Below are 15,817 nucleotides of genomic sequence, written 5' to 3'. Positions count from 1 at the left end.
TTCCCTGACGCTGGTGTTGTGTGTGTGCACACACAGCCCTCCACACCTCTCCCCTGCATCTCTGCACACACAGTGGTCCTTCCTTCTGGCCAGGCTGGGGCTGTGGGGCCTTCTGATGGGACCCCCTCAGATAGACTGGCGCAGGGGACTCCCAGGTCCTGAGGGCGGGGGTGGTCTCCCAGTCCTTCCGCTGGTGTTCCCAAAGTGGGCCTGAGCTGGAAGTTAGACTTCAAGTTTGGCAAAAACCAGCCTGGGGGTGAGGGCGGCCAGGGCGCCCAAGTGCACGTGTGGTTCTGTTCGCACTGAGTCACAGAAACTCGGTGCAGAAACAGAAGGCAGTCGGTGCTGAGTGGGAGGCAGGATGATTGCTGCTTTTTCTTTCTCTGACTCCCCAGTTTTCTGAAATGCTGTTGAATTGCCTTTAAAACAAGGAAACTGAATTTATATCATTAGCCACTTCTAGGCTCGCTATTTTTAAACGTGTGAGGAACACCAAGCACAAAGCCAAACCGGGTCTTAAACAGAACACACTCTGAGACCCGGTGTCAGTCCTGGGATTGCTAACAGCGTCCTGTCATTATTTTTAAATTTAGCTGCCAGAGTGGTGGCTTCCCAAGCAGCAGTGCTGTTGAACACTTGGAGGGGAAGGGTCTCAGAGACGGGGGATGCCCGCTGGGCCTTCAGTCTGCAAACCAAGCTGCTGGAGACTAGACGCCTGTGAGTTGGCAGCCTCCAAGTGGGGCTCCCTGAGAGGTGCCTGGCAGAGCCTGGGGAGCCCCAACGGCTGAGCCCAGTGCTGGGGTTCGCATCCCCTGCAAGGGACTGTGTCTTCTGGAGGCCCACGGCCCCCATGTTCCATTGCATCCAGCTTCGGCAAGCCCCACAGGGCCACAAGGAGACCTTGCCCTGCCTTTCCGATGAACAAAAGCACAAGCCGGCAAGATTTGGGTCAGCGTGCACGGAATTCAGAGTCTGGAGCATGCCGTAGATGACAGCCCGAGGTCTGGGGTGAACCTGAGGGTCCAGGGGAAGGCACGCCTTGCCTAGGAGAGGATTTGGGTAGGATGTCTCGTGTTTGATTCGGTATCAGTAATCACCCACATGTAGCTAATTAATTTTTTTTAACGTGCCATCACTAAATATCATGGCTCTTTAATTTTAAATTAAAATTTAGTTCCTTGGTCACCCTGGCCACATTTCAAAGGCTTGGTAGCCACATGGGACTGCTCAGATGTAGAACATTCCATCAGCACAGAGAGTTCTCTTGGACAGCACTGGCGTGTTGATAGGAATCTGTGGAGGTTTCTAATGGCACAGTGGCTTCTCTCGGTGTCTAGTCAAATTCCATTCCCGCTCTGGGGTGGGAGAGGGGACAGCCAGCCTGACCTGGCCGCCTCAGAGAAGTGCCGGGCGTGACGTGCCGGGAACCCACCAGACATGGTTTCCCTGTGCCACCCACCGGGAACCTGCAAGCCCTTCTGAGGTGAGCACCACCACCCTCCACCCCAGAAAGTGATTCAGAGAGCCCTGAACTGCCTTGCCCTCTGAGCTGCATCAGACTCAGATGAGTGGGTATTTGGTGGGAGGGTCATTCCTGGTGTCATCGGTCAGGCTCGGTTCGGTGGAGGTGGGACCAGACTGTGGGAAGTCAGTCGTTTTGTTTTGTTGTGTTTTAAGATTTTATTTATTGATTTAAGAGAGACAGAGAACGCACAAGCAGGCGGAGGGGGCAGAGGGAGAAGCAGTCTTCCCACTGAGCGGAGAGCCGGATGCAGGACTTGATCCCAGGTCCCTGGGATCACAAACTGAGCAGAAGGCAGACACTTAACTGACTAAGCCACCCAGGCGCCCCAAGTTCGTCGTTTTTCATGGGTCTCCAGTTGTTGCTTCAGGGTCTCAATTCCTTCTGATCACCCACTCCACCCCCTTCCCGCGGCCTGCCCATCTCCAGTGAAGCATCAACTTTCTTCTCTGGTCCTTGGGAGGGAAGCCTGTACTTAAGGTTCAGGTTCACCGCTTGGGTGAGTCTGTTGGCACATCTTCCCCTTGGGATGAGAACCGTGAACATGTTTTCCATCACAAATCTGGAAAGAGTGGAAGAAGGGGTGACTGATGGAACTGGTATGGGCTTTGCAGCTTCTTTCTGGGGTCCCGCTCCAGGAAAAGTGCAAGACCCAAGGGTGGGGACGGAGGGGGCGGGACAGGCAGTTCTCAGAGTTGGGGGAGGCCACTCGCTGGGAGATGGCTCTGCTCTAGTCATTTGCGTCTTGCGAGCCTCCGTTTCCCTGTCTGTGTTTGAGCTCCTTGTCCAGCTTTGTGCTCATTTGCTGGGACTTGTGACAAGGGCATGGCTCGAACCCCGGGGTTTGTCCTGGCCTCGATGTTTGTCCACTGCTTTGTCGTGGTATCTTCCACCATCGAGAAACTTCTGTGTGCCAGATTGTCTCTGGCGCGAGGACGGCGAGTCCTGCTAGGCAGGGCCTGTGTCTTGCACTTGGCTTGCTTGGCGCACAGCATCAAGGCATGTGGCCGGTGCTCAGCAAATACTCAACCAGTAGATCCGACTTGGAACTGCACAGTGCAAGGTCGTTCGTGCTTCTGGCCCCATCTTTCCTTGGGTTAGATGAAGTTGGGTGGGTTCTGCATGGGGCTTGGGGCTGGGACCTGGCCAGATGCGGCCTTCATAGCAGTCAGACATAGCTGCCCTCATGCCCCTCCAAAGAGGGGATACCCCAGGGTCCCTTGCGGGGATTGAGGGTGAAGGGAACCCCTTCCCATCCTGCCATCTTGACTCGCCTCTCAAGTCAGGAGCATCTGTAGCTTTGCCTGTGCAACCTCCTCGTGTCCACGTCCACTGAGCCTTTGGATCCAGAACCCTGAGAGTTGGCAGGGAGTAGTATTCCATTTTACAAGGAAAGAAATGGAGGTCGTGACCTCTGACCTCTACGGCAGGGGATCTAGCTGGCCCCCTGCAGGCCTGAGCACTCACTGTTACTGCACTGCACTAAGAAGACTGAGGGCTGCCAGAGCCTGGGGGGTGGGGTGAGGCGGAGGGGTTAAGCAGACTTGAGAAGGGCCTTTTGCTTAACATCACAGCCCTCGTGAAGGAGAGACCGAGTGAGCAGCGGTCCTGATCCGTTTCGCCTCGTGGGGTTCGCAGTGGGGCGGCCCCACAGGCACGATTCTGCGGCTGTGCCACTGGAGAGTTTCCTGTCACCCGGCCTTTCACTGGTCCTGGGCCCCAGGTCTGGGCACGGGAGGTTTTCCAGCCCCTACACCAGCCCTCACCTCACCCAGCCTCTGTGTGCTGGGAGCGCCTGGCTGTACTTTTCCGTACCTTCAGCACAAAACGGCTCTCTGTTTCTTCTCCTGGTCACGTCCATGCCCCAGTCGGCTGGGGATGGGAGGTGGGCTGGGGTGGGGGGCGCGTCCATCCCAGGCAGGGAAGGCTGAGGCCACTGTGCCTGGTCTGGCCCTGTGCCTTCACAACCCGCGTGGGTAGGATTGGCCCGGGGGCAAGTGGGGTGGGGGGTGCTGGTTGTCTATATCTGGCGTCCTTGCCTGTCCCACACCTTTTGGGGATCCTGTTCGTATCTCCTCTCTGTGATTTCCAAACAGGGGGCCTTGGCAGCCAGGATGTGTGAAATCTGTGGCTGTCTGGGAAGTGGGCAGTCGGTCTTTTAGGACATTGCTCCCCATATGTCTGGCCCAGGGATCCTCATGGTAGCTGGGCTTGGCGGTCTTGCCCCTTGTCTCTGATCGGGACTCCATCTTCTCATGGGGTTTGATCTGGCCTCTGGGGGCCATGGAGGCAGAAGCTGCCGTCCGCCCCTCCACCTCCCTGCAGTGGGGAGGTGTACCCCCCACCCCAAAATGCCTGTGCCACTTCGCCGGTAGTTTCTGGTACAGTTTATTCCAGGGAGGATGGAAGCCAGCTGTTGTTCGTCTCCAGCTGGAGACTGAACCAGAGGAAATGGGCTTGGAGTGCAGCCGGAGGGATTTAGGTTAGAGTCTGACAATAAGGAAGGATTTTGTGACAGGTGGTTGGCCCTCAGGAAGATCCCACAGGGGGCTTTGTGGAGAGCGGTGGGCTGGGATTGTGCTGGGAGGTGGTAGGGCCAGGATCAGGGGCTGGGGGGTTGGTGGGTGCTGGGTAGGAAGCAGGCAGGGGGGTTCCTACATAGTAGAGAAGCTCAAGGTGCCTGCCGCTCATGCAGAATTCCTGCCACCCACCCTCTAAGACCCCCTGGGTGGTTTTGTTTTTTTTTTTAAATTAGTGAAGGGGCTTACAGTTTAACCATCTAGTCATCTTAAATTACAATAAATGGGTAAGCTTAATAATTCCTTATCATCAGAACCCCAGGCTTCAAGGGTGGGTGGTTATTTATTACCCAGAGCTACCAGTCCTGGGTGAAGCTAGAGGGAAAGGAGGAAGGAGCAGGAGGAGGGGCTGCTCTCGAGGCCCCTGGGTGTGGAGGAGTGTGCCGGTGGGCTGGTGTGCTCTGCGAGACAAGGCAGGAGGGGGCCTTGTCAGCCACAGACCTTCTTTCCAGGGTGCTGGAGAACCCAGGAGGCAGGAATGCCGCAGGTGTCATCAGAATGGGTTTTGTACCGTGAAAGCAAGAGTCGGTTGGGGTGGGGGGTGCCAGAGGTAGGGAACCTTGTCCTCAGCATCCCAGCAGGGGAGCCCAGGGCAGCAGGCAGCTGTGTCCAGAGGAACAGGGCTGACAGCCACCAGGGCCCAAGAGAGCTTCGTGGAACAGAGTGTCCCGCCCCACTGCTGAGATGTGGGAAAATGGGATCATGTGTGGGAAGACCTGTGGCCCTCACCCTGAAATGCCTCCTGGGCTCCCACCCTTCCCCACCCATCTGCCTCCTTCCTCTAAAATCTTGATGGTTCCAAAGTCTGCAAAGTCAGCTGACTCACCAGGGCTAGGCCCTCTGGGGGCTTTACCCTTGAAGACAGGTGGGATGGGGTGATGCAGGGGAAAGGCAGTGGGGTAGAGAAACACAGAGCCATCACCCCGGGCTGCCTGCACCTACCAGAACTGCCCATCTGCTCCTGTGGAGCCAGAACCCACCCTGAACACACCGGCACCCCTCGTGCCCTGGAAGGGCTGGTTGTAAAAGATTTACATCTCAGAGACTCAGTTACTCATTAATATTGAGTGCTTACTAGTGCCAGGTACTGCTCTAGGGGTAAGGGATGAGTGAGGCCTGCCTTCCAAATCCACGGTCTTTTGGGGGGAGATGAAACAGTGGGCTAGATAACAGATATCTACTAGAATGTCTGTAGCCATAAGTACTGTGCCAAGCCCTGGTCTTCCAGGTGGTGGTAGCTGGGAAGGAGGGCATTGCTGTTGACAGCCCATCTCTCATGTCTATAGCTCCAGAGGCCCTGTCCAGCAGGTGCACTTCCCCCGGAGTGGAGGTGGCCTCCCCATCCCCCGTGTTCTTTCACATGCACTTTTCTACCTAGTACCTGTTTTCAGGAGCAGCCCTTGAACGGCCACACTGAACCCGCACCCCAACCCCACGAAGTCTTGGTACCCCCACTTGACAAATATGAAACCTGAAGCTCAGAGAGGGGGAGGACATGCCCCCAGGTGATCTGGTGGTGAGTGGGAGAGCGTGGATTTCAATCCAGGCATGTCTGCATCAAAGCCCAGGCCTTTCCTGCTTTGTCCCTGTGCTGCTCGTGGAGTCCTGAACGTGATCTTGTGATTTTGAAGTGGATGGCTACCACAGTTTATGGTGTCCAGGCCAGCATGCAGACCTGAGCTCTGCAGGATGGGAAGCAAGCTGGCAGGGGTGGGGCGTGGGGTGGGGGCCAGCCAGGCTGATGGTGAACTAGATCTCCCTCAGGTCATCAGCCCTGGATGGGGAGATGGCAAGTCAGCAGTTCCTGTGACCTCCTTTGTGGCCTGCTCAAGGGCTGTTTTTAGAAGCCTCGAATGGATAGTGACTTCCCGTGTTTGCTCCTTCCACTCCGCTGCAAGGTCGGGGTAAATCCAAGAGGCATCCCGGGAGCTGGGACAGAGAGTGTCCGCATACGCTCATCCCAAATATCAAAAGTAGATCTGCGCAACCCTTTCATAGCTCTTTGCCACCTGTTAGCTGTGCTTACCTGTCTATCGTCCCCTTCCCAGCTCCACTTTGGGTGGCATTTCTCAGCCCAGTCCAGGGGTGGGTGGTGGGTGGTCTGGTTGATGGGTGGAAAGGGCCCTCAACTGAGAGTCAGGGGATTCTTCTGGTTGATTCTTCCCAGTGCTTTGTCATCACCTTGCTGTGTGACTTCTCCCACGTCACTAGCCCTCTCTGATTGATTTCCTCAGCTACAAAATGGGACTAGGACTATCCATTTTGCCTCCCTTTTCCTCTAGGGTCTTGGTCTGAAACAGCATTAGGGCTAGAGGAATTCTAGGTGGGAGAGGTGCCCAATGATTGTGGGTTTGGGCAAGGAGGAGGGAGATGTCATCTCAGCGCCCTTCCTGGCTTCCTTGTTAGAGCCATCAAGTGGGGCTCAACAGAAAGGTCTGCTAGCTTGCTTGGGAAGGACAAGGCAGAAGCTGAGCACGGTGTAGGGGTCTCTCACTCCGTAGTCCCTACACCCCTGTGGGAGAGGAAGGGGACTGCTTTGCCCATCTGGCGTGCTGGAGGGAGACACTCCCAGGATTTGGATTCTGGGGAAAGGGAGGACCCAAGTCATGATGCCAGGCCCCGGGTCATGGCATCCCAGGTAGGGAGCCATTAGTGGTGCGGGGCCACAGTCACCCCAGGCGGGACAGTAGGTGTGAACTCGTGGGTAGAAAAGCTGAGGTGGCTAAAGGATGTCCCTCTTGTCATTAGGATGTCTCGGGACATCCCACCTGCCCTGAGTCCTTAGGAAGATGAAGCGGGAGGTGGATTTTGAGACTATGGCTGTGGAGAATAATCTTTGTGTGGTTGGGTAGGTGGGTGGGAGGAAATGCTTTCCGAGTTGGCCATGCTGTGGGACCCGAGCCACACCAGAGAGGTCCCCTGTGCCTGTTCACACAGGCATTTCCAGTCTTACGCATCTGCCGAGCCCTCCAGGTGCCTGAGAATGCTTGCTGACGTCCCATCCTGAGCTCAGCCCCACCAGCCCTTCACTGTTTGCTTTAGCCAAACCTGCTGCCCTCCCAGGTCAGCCCGTCCCTGGGCTCAGCTCTCACGGGAGGGGCTCCCAGCTGCTGGGGAGGGTTACCGTCCCAGGCAGAGAACAATGGGGGCAGGGTCACCTGCCTTGTTTTTATTGTCCCTCCTGAGTACAGACAGGGCTCCCGGGCCTGAGAAAGACGGAAATCCAGAGATTTCTGCTGAAAACGTGCTCACCTCTGGCACGGGCTTGCCCCGGTGAGCGTGAGATCTAGGAGTGCCTGTGCACTCCGCAAAGGCTGCTGAGAGATGGTTCAGGAGGGTGTGTGAGGGGAAGGCCAGCAGTGGCCTGGAGGACAGCCATGCTTCCAGGCCTGCTGCCCTGGGCTGGGCTGCACTCTGGCCTCCTAACCGAAAGGACGATTTGGGTCTAGTGCAGTGGCTTTGAAATTGGCTGTACATATTAGAGTCACCTGGGACAGCTTGAAGCATCCTGGTTCCATGCCCCAGACCACGTCTGACTGGTTCCCTGAGGATAGGACGCAGGCAGGAGGACTTGCCCAAACTCCTGCCAGATGATCTCTACATGTAGTCCAGGGGAAGCAGGAGTCGAGTGACGCCTAAAGTGTGCGTCGAGGATGGGACCGTAGGCCACTTGCTCCCTTGCCTTATGAAGTCACGTGGGTGTCTGTAGGTGTGAGCAGCGCTGCAGGGGACTTGTTTTGTACACACACCTCGTCCCCCAGAAGACACATGGGCTGTGGGAGGGCAGCCTGGACCAGCACCGGCACGTTACTTGAAGGACCAGAGAGGAGGGGACGCAGTGAGGCGTCTTCTCCATCCTGCAGTAGGGCCCAGGGACATGAGGAAGAAAGTGTGGTTGAGGAGTGGGCTACTCCTGGCGTGGGCAGCCTGACTTGCTGGGGGCTCAGGAGGAGCTGGAGCTGGTGGCCAGTAAACCTGAGTCTTGAGAATGAAAATGTACTTTCTTGAACATGCTGTGGACAGGGGAACTTGGGAAGGGCTGAACTGGGCTCCAAAGTCATGGTTGTGGGCAGAAGAAGATATGACTGTAAACACAGGGGCACCCCAGCAACCTAAGCCAGCCGCCTCATTTTATAGCGAAGAAAGCAGGCAGAGGTCCAAGGGTTCTGGAGAATCTCAGCAAGTGACTGGCAGAGCAGAGCTGAGCCTGTCCTTCAGCCCTGTGTGGCCATCCTAGCATTCCTTTAACAGTTTGTCTTTCCTTCTTCCGAAAACATTATAATTACTCCTGATAGGCACTGGAGCAAAGCTGAAAGTTGCGGAAAAGCAAAAAAGAAGTTAACAAAATCCACACCGCAATAGCTGAAGTCTGGTCTCCACAGAGTCACGGTGTGGCCCTGCCTGCTGGGGTTCCAGCACCTGCCACAGACACCTGCTCCTTCCCGGGAGTGACGGGCCTGGGGAGCTGGGTCTGCAGCTGGCATGGGTATCAGGGTGACCACCTGGCCCTTGTCAGTGCCCTGCCCCTAAGGCACACCTGCCCTCCCTGCCACACCGCAGTCACCTGGGCTGAGGCTAGAGGTCGGTGAGAATGCTGGGGATGGGGCAGCTTGGAGCCCCGCAACACCCCTCCCAACATCGTCACCCTGCCTGAGGCAGTGAGGGGCAGCCCCTCAGAATGCCCAGTAGAGCTTGTCTGCAGCCCAGATCAGCCGCGCACACCTGCCGGGGGGGCCCCGTCACTGTAGTCCTTTAAGCTCCCTGGTGGTTCCACCAGGCAGCCTGGACGGAGAACCACTACTTGAGACCTGTGTGGTGGCTCAGGTCCCTGAGCCTCAGTTTCCACATCTGATAACAAGTCCAGTAGCCCCTCCCGCATCCCCTGTGAGGCAAAGCTAGAGAAAACTGAGCAGTGCAGAGGGAGGGAGGATGGAGATCATGGAGGGTTTGACCAACGGTCTTCAACTCTTTCATTGGTCTTAGGAATATGAGGGTTAACAGGTGCTCACCTTCTGGCCTAGATACTTCTGATCTGCCAGTAGACCCAGAAAGAACTGTCTGATGGGGGACTGGCCTGGCGGCTGGACAGACGAGCCCCCAACATGCTCACTCTCACTTCTCAGACTGCTCTAGGGAGTCCCCACACTCAGGGGCTCTGGGGTCCTCCTCCCCTCCTTCTTCTGTTTGTTCAATTGTCCAGGTGTGAAAGGATTTGAAAAACTTGACTTCTAAACAAGCCCAAACTACTTGCTTGGGAAGCACCTGAGATAGGTTTACTGGCCTCCACTTGTGTCCTGTTCAGAACACCTTCTTACAGAGCCTCAACCCCACCCATGGCCCCCCCGTTCTGAGGGGTTCTTTGTCAGACCAGATGGGTGTGTGGACTACACGGACATGTGGGGAGAGCCTGGGCGGGGCCGGGGGATAGGTGGGGGCAGCGGGGTGGCAAGCGGGAACTGGGGTTCAGACAGGCTCAGCCCCTCCTGGCAGGCACAGTGTCAGGGGATGTAGTGTGTGGCATTGTTTCCTTCCCAGCTTGCCTGCCCTGCTTGGCTGTTCGGGGAAACTGGCCAGGGAGCCTGGGAGGAGCCCCCAGATGGCAGAGACCAGGAGAGATGGGCCTTCCAAGGGATGAAACAGGACATCTTGGGGCATGCCTCTGATTCCTCCAGGGAGAGCTTTAACACACCTGTGCCCCCAGCCCCTCCAACTCCAGCCAACCCGCTGACCCCATCTTGAGTTGTTTTGGTCCCCATAGATGTCAGAGAAGGCACCCTGTGCCCTGAAGGAGCAGACTGATGAGACTGAGGAAGGGCAGCTTTCAGTCTTCGAACAGAAAGGGGTGGGAAAAGGTGGCAGGTGTGAGGAAACTTGGGGACAGTGTCCTGTTCTCAGCAAGGCCTGCCCTCCAGGTGCAGGGGAGTTAACCCCACGCTCTTTGATGTAGCTTTGGGGGCACGTGGTCCTTCTGCCCGGGTCTCAAGTCTGTGCAGGGTCTGGTTTCCTGACAGACACACGGAGCAAGTCCTGGCCCTGACTGTGGATCCATTTATTCAGTGCAGACGATGACGGCCTGCCTGGATGTCCTGCATACTTTTCGTATGCTCAGGGTAGGTGTTATTCTTGGCAGACGGAGAAACTGAGGCTGATAGGTTACGTTATTTACCCAGAGACTTGGTATGAGCCATTGGGAGCCCCTCTAGACTCACCGCCAGGTCAGTGCCCTGGAGAGGGCCCAAGAGCCGTCCGCCTGCCTAGATGCAGGGCTTAGGCATATAAGCATTCCCCGAGGAAGGTGCCGGGTTTCTTACTAAAGTGTTGCTACCTGGGGTGACTTAGATTCCTTTTTCTGCTCTCTGCTCACCCACTGCCTTCAGGACAGTTTGCACAGGGGACTGCTTCCCCTCCCTGCAGAAAAGTCCTTCAAGTCTCCCCAGGGACTCTCCCAGCCCCACTGCTACTCCTGTCATCTTGGCCATGGCTGGGGGGGCTTTCATCTTCCTCCTTCAGCCCACCCCCTTCCCCAGCCCTCTGCCCCCTCTCAAAGTCTAGCAACTGCTCCCCTCCCCTCCCCTCAATTCCCCTTTGATGCAGGTGGTTTCCGTGGCTCCCGCCCTCAACCCCACCAGCCCCCACCCTTGCTGGGGTCTGCCTCTGTTTCCCGCTCTCCTGCTCTACCTCGGCACTAGTGAATTTAGTTAAAACCCAACTGCAGAACGGTGCTGGGAAAGCACTGAAGGAAGGACACAGGAGGATACATCAGTCTAGACCAGAGAATGTACAGTAATCATTTCAGTTAATTTCCTCACCCACGCTCAAGTCCTTGTTGAGCACCTACTATGTGCCAGGCAGTGTTGTAGATGCTGGGAATACAGCCGCAGAAAAGCAAGCAGATTGAAAAGCCCTGTCCTCGTTAGGCTTATGTTCTTGGGGAGCCTGTGTTTCTACAGACAGTTCTCAAGCCTTGCTTGGAAAGCTGTGTTCTCCAGAGGCCTGGCTCCACTCCTTGGAGCTAAGAAGCACCCACCCCAGCATCCATCCTCCCCGTTGTCTATAGGTTGGGGTGGGGTGGGGGTTGGGAGTGGAAGGAAGCTCCCCAGCTCCGCCACTGACTCGCCGTGTGACCTTGGGCACACTCCTTCATTAGCCTCTGTGCCTAGCTGTCCTCATCGGGCTAACAGCCCCCACGTTTTAGGGTTATAAAGATTCAGCAAACTAAGTGATTTGAGGTGCTTGGTTGGTATCTGTCACTTCCGTGCTCAAAATCAGCTGCTATTCAAATATCAACTCTGCTCATCTGTGATTCAAGGACTGATCAGCAGTTGCCCTTCCCCCCTCAAAAGGGGGAGCTGGGAGGACCAGACCAGAAGAATGATAAAAGAAAGTCCTGTTCTCTCTTGCCAAGCCCCTTGTCAGTATGTGGCCAGCGGCCTTATTTTGCCTTCCAGGCCAGAGGCACCAAGTGATTTAGATGGAACAAACGCAGGATGAAATGCAGCCAGGGGCAGGTAAGAGCCCCCCCCCCCCCAGCCTGTGGGTCCAGGGGGGCCGGCATGCCGGAGGCTGCTTACGTCTGCATCTGCATAGCAGGAAAGTGCTCTGTGGTCCAGACCTCATGTTTGCCTGGGAGCTGGAGGCCAGGGGGGCATAGCCCCCTGCGTGCCCCCTAGCTGCCTTCGCCAGCCCACCTGTCCCTGGACTGTAGTGCCCCACCCCTGCCCACCCAGGATAGATGAGGGGAGAGGCCCCACCAGCCCAGGGCTGAAGGTGGGCCTCGTGTCCCAAGCCCCGGGACGATCCACTCTCCAGGAAGGGGAGGCCTGGTAGCTGCCTCTGCCCGGGAAACCCCCGATCCCCTGGGCATGCAGAGATGTCCGGGAACCCCATATTCCGCGGACAGAGGGTGGGGTCAGGGCAGCTGGTTGCCTGAAGCCAAGGCAAGGGCATGCAGCCTCCCTGGAGGCCTGGCTGGAAATGCTGAGCTCGGGTCAGAGTGGATGGACTGGTTTTAGGGCACTGTTTTTTCAGCTGGTGCGAAGGGGTGGAAGTATGCACTGGCCTCCTTCCTGAAGCCTTTGTGGGCAGGAGGGGGGGTGCGCAGGATAACCGTGTCTAGTCAGGGCTCTCCAGGCTTCGCTTGGAGCACTCTGACCTTAGGCTACTTACTTAACCTCTCCAAGCCTTAAATTTTCATTTGCAAAATGGAAAAAATGACAGTATCTTCCCAGCAGGATTCTGTCCTCATTAAATGAGCTAAAGGCAGTAAAGTGTTAGCACAACACTTGGTGCACAGAAAGCCCTCAATAAATCATAGCTACTTGGTCAGGAGGGCAGCTCAGGCAGGAACTCTGTTCCTTCCCCAAATAAGAGCTGAGCCCAGGCTGTGTGCAGTATCCCCTTCTCCCATCACTCTGCCCGGTTCTGTGGAAAATGAAAATATTGTCTTGTGTGAATCTGGGAGCCAAGTTAAAGAACCTCGTGAGTGAACAGGGGCCACCTCCTCCTGCGAGAGCTATTTCCCTAACCCTGGGGACAGGACGCCGTGTCTAACGGGGTGTCGGCCTGGCTCCCTCATGCCACTCTCTGTAACCTGTGAATGACCTCAGTCCTGGGCCAGGCCCTTGGTTCTGGGAGGCCTCCCCTTTGTATCCTCTGTGACCGTGAGCCTAACCATTGAGTTGTCCCTCCCAGAGCTGCAGCTACACACAGTGGGAACAGGGAACAGGCCCCCAAGTCCACATTGGGACTTCCACCCCCATCCCCCAGGCCTCCCTTTCCTCCCCTGACACAGGCAGGATAGGTGATGTGTGTATCTACGCCCAGCAAGGGGTGTCCGCCATTCAGCAGCACAGAAATCCTACTTCACACCCAGCGCTGGGATGGAGCCAAGCTGATTCCTAGGCCAGCTGCTTGGTGCCCATGGGCAGAGAGGAGGCAACAGCAGGGCGGTGCTGGTGTGCCCAGGGGGCAGTTAGAGCCGTGAAGGGAGGTGGAGGGAGCCCCATTGGCTGACAGCCAGCTAGCCCAGAAACTAGCCCAGTTCTGCCACTTAACCTCTCTCAGCCTGTTTTGTGACCTGACCAGTGGGACTGTTCTAAGGGCTGGTGGTGCTTCTAGCCCTGCAGACACAGGGGACCCATCCGGGTGCTCCTCTCTAGATGACTGTGGAGAGATAATGGGGGTCGTGGGGAGAGTGCCTGGGACTGTGGCCCCCTGAGGACCCAGGGCCGGAGGCTGAGGTGGCAGGCTGTGCCTGAAAGGGCATATAGCATTGGTGGGGGAAAAGGCAGGAAACCTAGCCTGTCTGCCTCAGAGCTCCCAACCGTAGCGCCATCTTGGGTTACCCTGTTTTGCCCCTCTTCTGTTCAGTGTCTCCTGAGCACTTACTGATTCCCAAGTCATGGACGGCCTTTGGGCAGCGTGGGGTGGGCTGTCCCTGTGTGTCGTGGGGCTTGAAGCCCCATCACCTGGCGTAGACAGGGGGGAGGACAGGGATTTCGCCTCCTGACAGTGCCTCCCCGGGACCTGCGGCAGCGTCTCCCACACCCACTGCTCCCCACTCAGCACCTGCTGACTCTCCCGGAAGGCGCTATTCCCCAGCTGGGCTCCCCGGGGTTCCTGTCACCCCTTTAGCGGCCCTGTGTTGCCCTGCTTGGCCTTGCTGTAAACTTGTTCTGTTCCCCGGGAGTGATGTGCTGCTGGGAGCCCTGGGTTCTCAGGTAGCTCCTTATCCAGAATGCCACCCTCGTTCCCTCTCGGTTAGCAGATGGTGGGAGGTCCGACACCCAGGGTGGGGCAGAGCTCCCCGAGTGTAGCCCAGCCCTGAAGACGTGAGGTGTTGACACTGCCGGCGATTTTATTGACTTTCCTCATGTTTGCTAGTTTGTGGTCTCCTGAAACCCAAGGCCTTCTCCCCTCCATCCTGGTCTGGTCTTTTCGGAACTCAAAGTGGATGACATGAAAATAGTCAAAGATAATCCTGTCTCATTAGTGTGGGGGAGGGGATTTTGAGGTCACACTGCCCTTGCACGGCAATGATGAGATGAGCATGGCCCTCTCCCCATCCCCGCCTTGCCTACCGCTTTGCCTCCTCTGCCAGTGGGACGGGGCAGCCCTCTACGTACGTCTTGGCTGTGTCGTTGACTAAAATACGGAAGAGGCCAAGACCTCCGGTCAAATTGATAACGATCAATACTTCTTGGTTGTTTATCTGCCTGTAAAGGGGCCCAAATTAATCCCAGCTCCGCCCTGCATTACTCTGTCTTGTCCACATGAAATCGCTGCCAGCCCATCTGTTGCTGAAATCGAGATTTACCGCATTCCACCCAACTTCAAGGGCTCACAGCCCCTGTGGAGCGGGAGATGCACTTAGCTGAGCGTGACTGGTTCTTGACAGACCTGTGCTCGCTCCTAGTGCCCGCCAGTTCCTCCTCCGAATGTGCCAAACATTCTCATGTCCCCATTTAGACATCGGTGAGGACTCTGGTTTGAGTTTCTGGAATCCACCCCTCCCGTCTGTGTGAGAAGACAGCGCTCGTGTTCCTGAGACTCCACAGGGATGACCAGCCTTGGTGCCCCAAATGCATTGCCCTCGGCTCAGTGGGGTGGCTTCCCCTTCAATGTCCCTTCGTCCATCAGGCTGAGCTTCCCGGCTTTGCCTTCGACCCTCTCTCTGCACAACAGGCCACCGAGAGGACAAAGGGCCAGTTTAACGCTTAGCCTGTTTAACGCTAAGACACAGGACCCCACTCCTCATTCTCCTGCTTCGGACGTGGGTTTAATCTTTTAGAAAATATTTCCGATGGACCAGGAGGCCCCTTGGGATCTAGATGTGCTGGTGCTCTCTCATGGAAGTGGCCTGGCCAGCTAGATGGCCAGCTCTCTGAGGGGAGGGCAGCCGTCCGCCCCTCCCGACCTGCAGAGAGATGTTCTGGAAAGGCAGTGAGGAGGCAGGGCAGCGGGTGGTGTGGTTTGATGGCCTGTCAGAGGAGCATGTCATCATGGAAAATTCTTTATGGAAGCTGCAGAGCCGTTAACACGAGGCCTGCTATCGCAGCTGCAAACTTCTGGTTCCTTCAGAACCAGCCTAGCCCCTCCCTTGTTTCCCACCAGACTTCAGTCAGGCCACGGAGGGTTAGAACTGTGGGCTCTCCGTCTCCCTCTGGCTTCCATCCCTTGCCCTTCTGTCTTCCCTCAGACCCAGGCTTGAGTTGTACAGAAAATTCGGCTGAGTTTCCTGGTCTCTGGATTGGGGTCCTCCTCGGGTTGTCCTGGAACTCCTGGCTTAAACCCTGAACCCTGCTTGTGAGCTTTCTGCTGGGGTCCATACCCCGCCATCTGCAGGGTGGGGTGAATGATGTGGCGGGTAGAGCCAGTTCTCAACAGGTTGAAGCAGTTTTGGCAACTATTAAAGTTCCTGGAATAGATCAGTCTTCTTCTAGGGCTACCAATGTACTCCCCAGGTGGCCTGTGTCACCTGCTGCCCACAGTTGCTGGGAGCCCCGTGGGGACTGATCACTTGATTTTGAGTCCCCCTGAAATGTACACACCATCTCTGGTGATCTGTCCTGGCCTAGACCTTGAAGTTGCCAGGCCCAGGGCAGAGAGATGGACCCAGAGAAGAGAGGGAAAGGGGACCTTTTAGGGGAGCAGGATAGAGTCCCAAGCATGGGGAGAAGGAAGCCAGCAGATGCGATGTGTACTCTTTCAGACAACA

General features: G+C 56.5%; 1 protein-coding gene across 1 annotated transcript in view; it reads left to right on the top strand.

The window, feature by feature from the left end:
- The window catches only part of KCNK5 (potassium two pore domain channel subfamily K member 5), a 37,825-nt gene that overhangs the window by 14,631 nt on the left and 7,377 nt on the right, over positions 1 to 15,817 (top strand).

This window comes from Mustela putorius, unplaced genomic scaffold (genome assembly GCF_011764305.1).
Source record: "Mustela putorius furo isolate JIRA1106 unplaced genomic scaffold, ASM1176430v1.1 tig00003983_pilon_pilon_pilon, whole genome shotgun sequence".
NCBI lineage: Eukaryota > Metazoa > Chordata > Mammalia > Carnivora > Mustelidae > Mustela > Mustela putorius.
The sequence above is the reverse complement of the archived record's forward strand: the minus strand, read 5'-3'. Positions and strand labels throughout refer to the sequence as shown.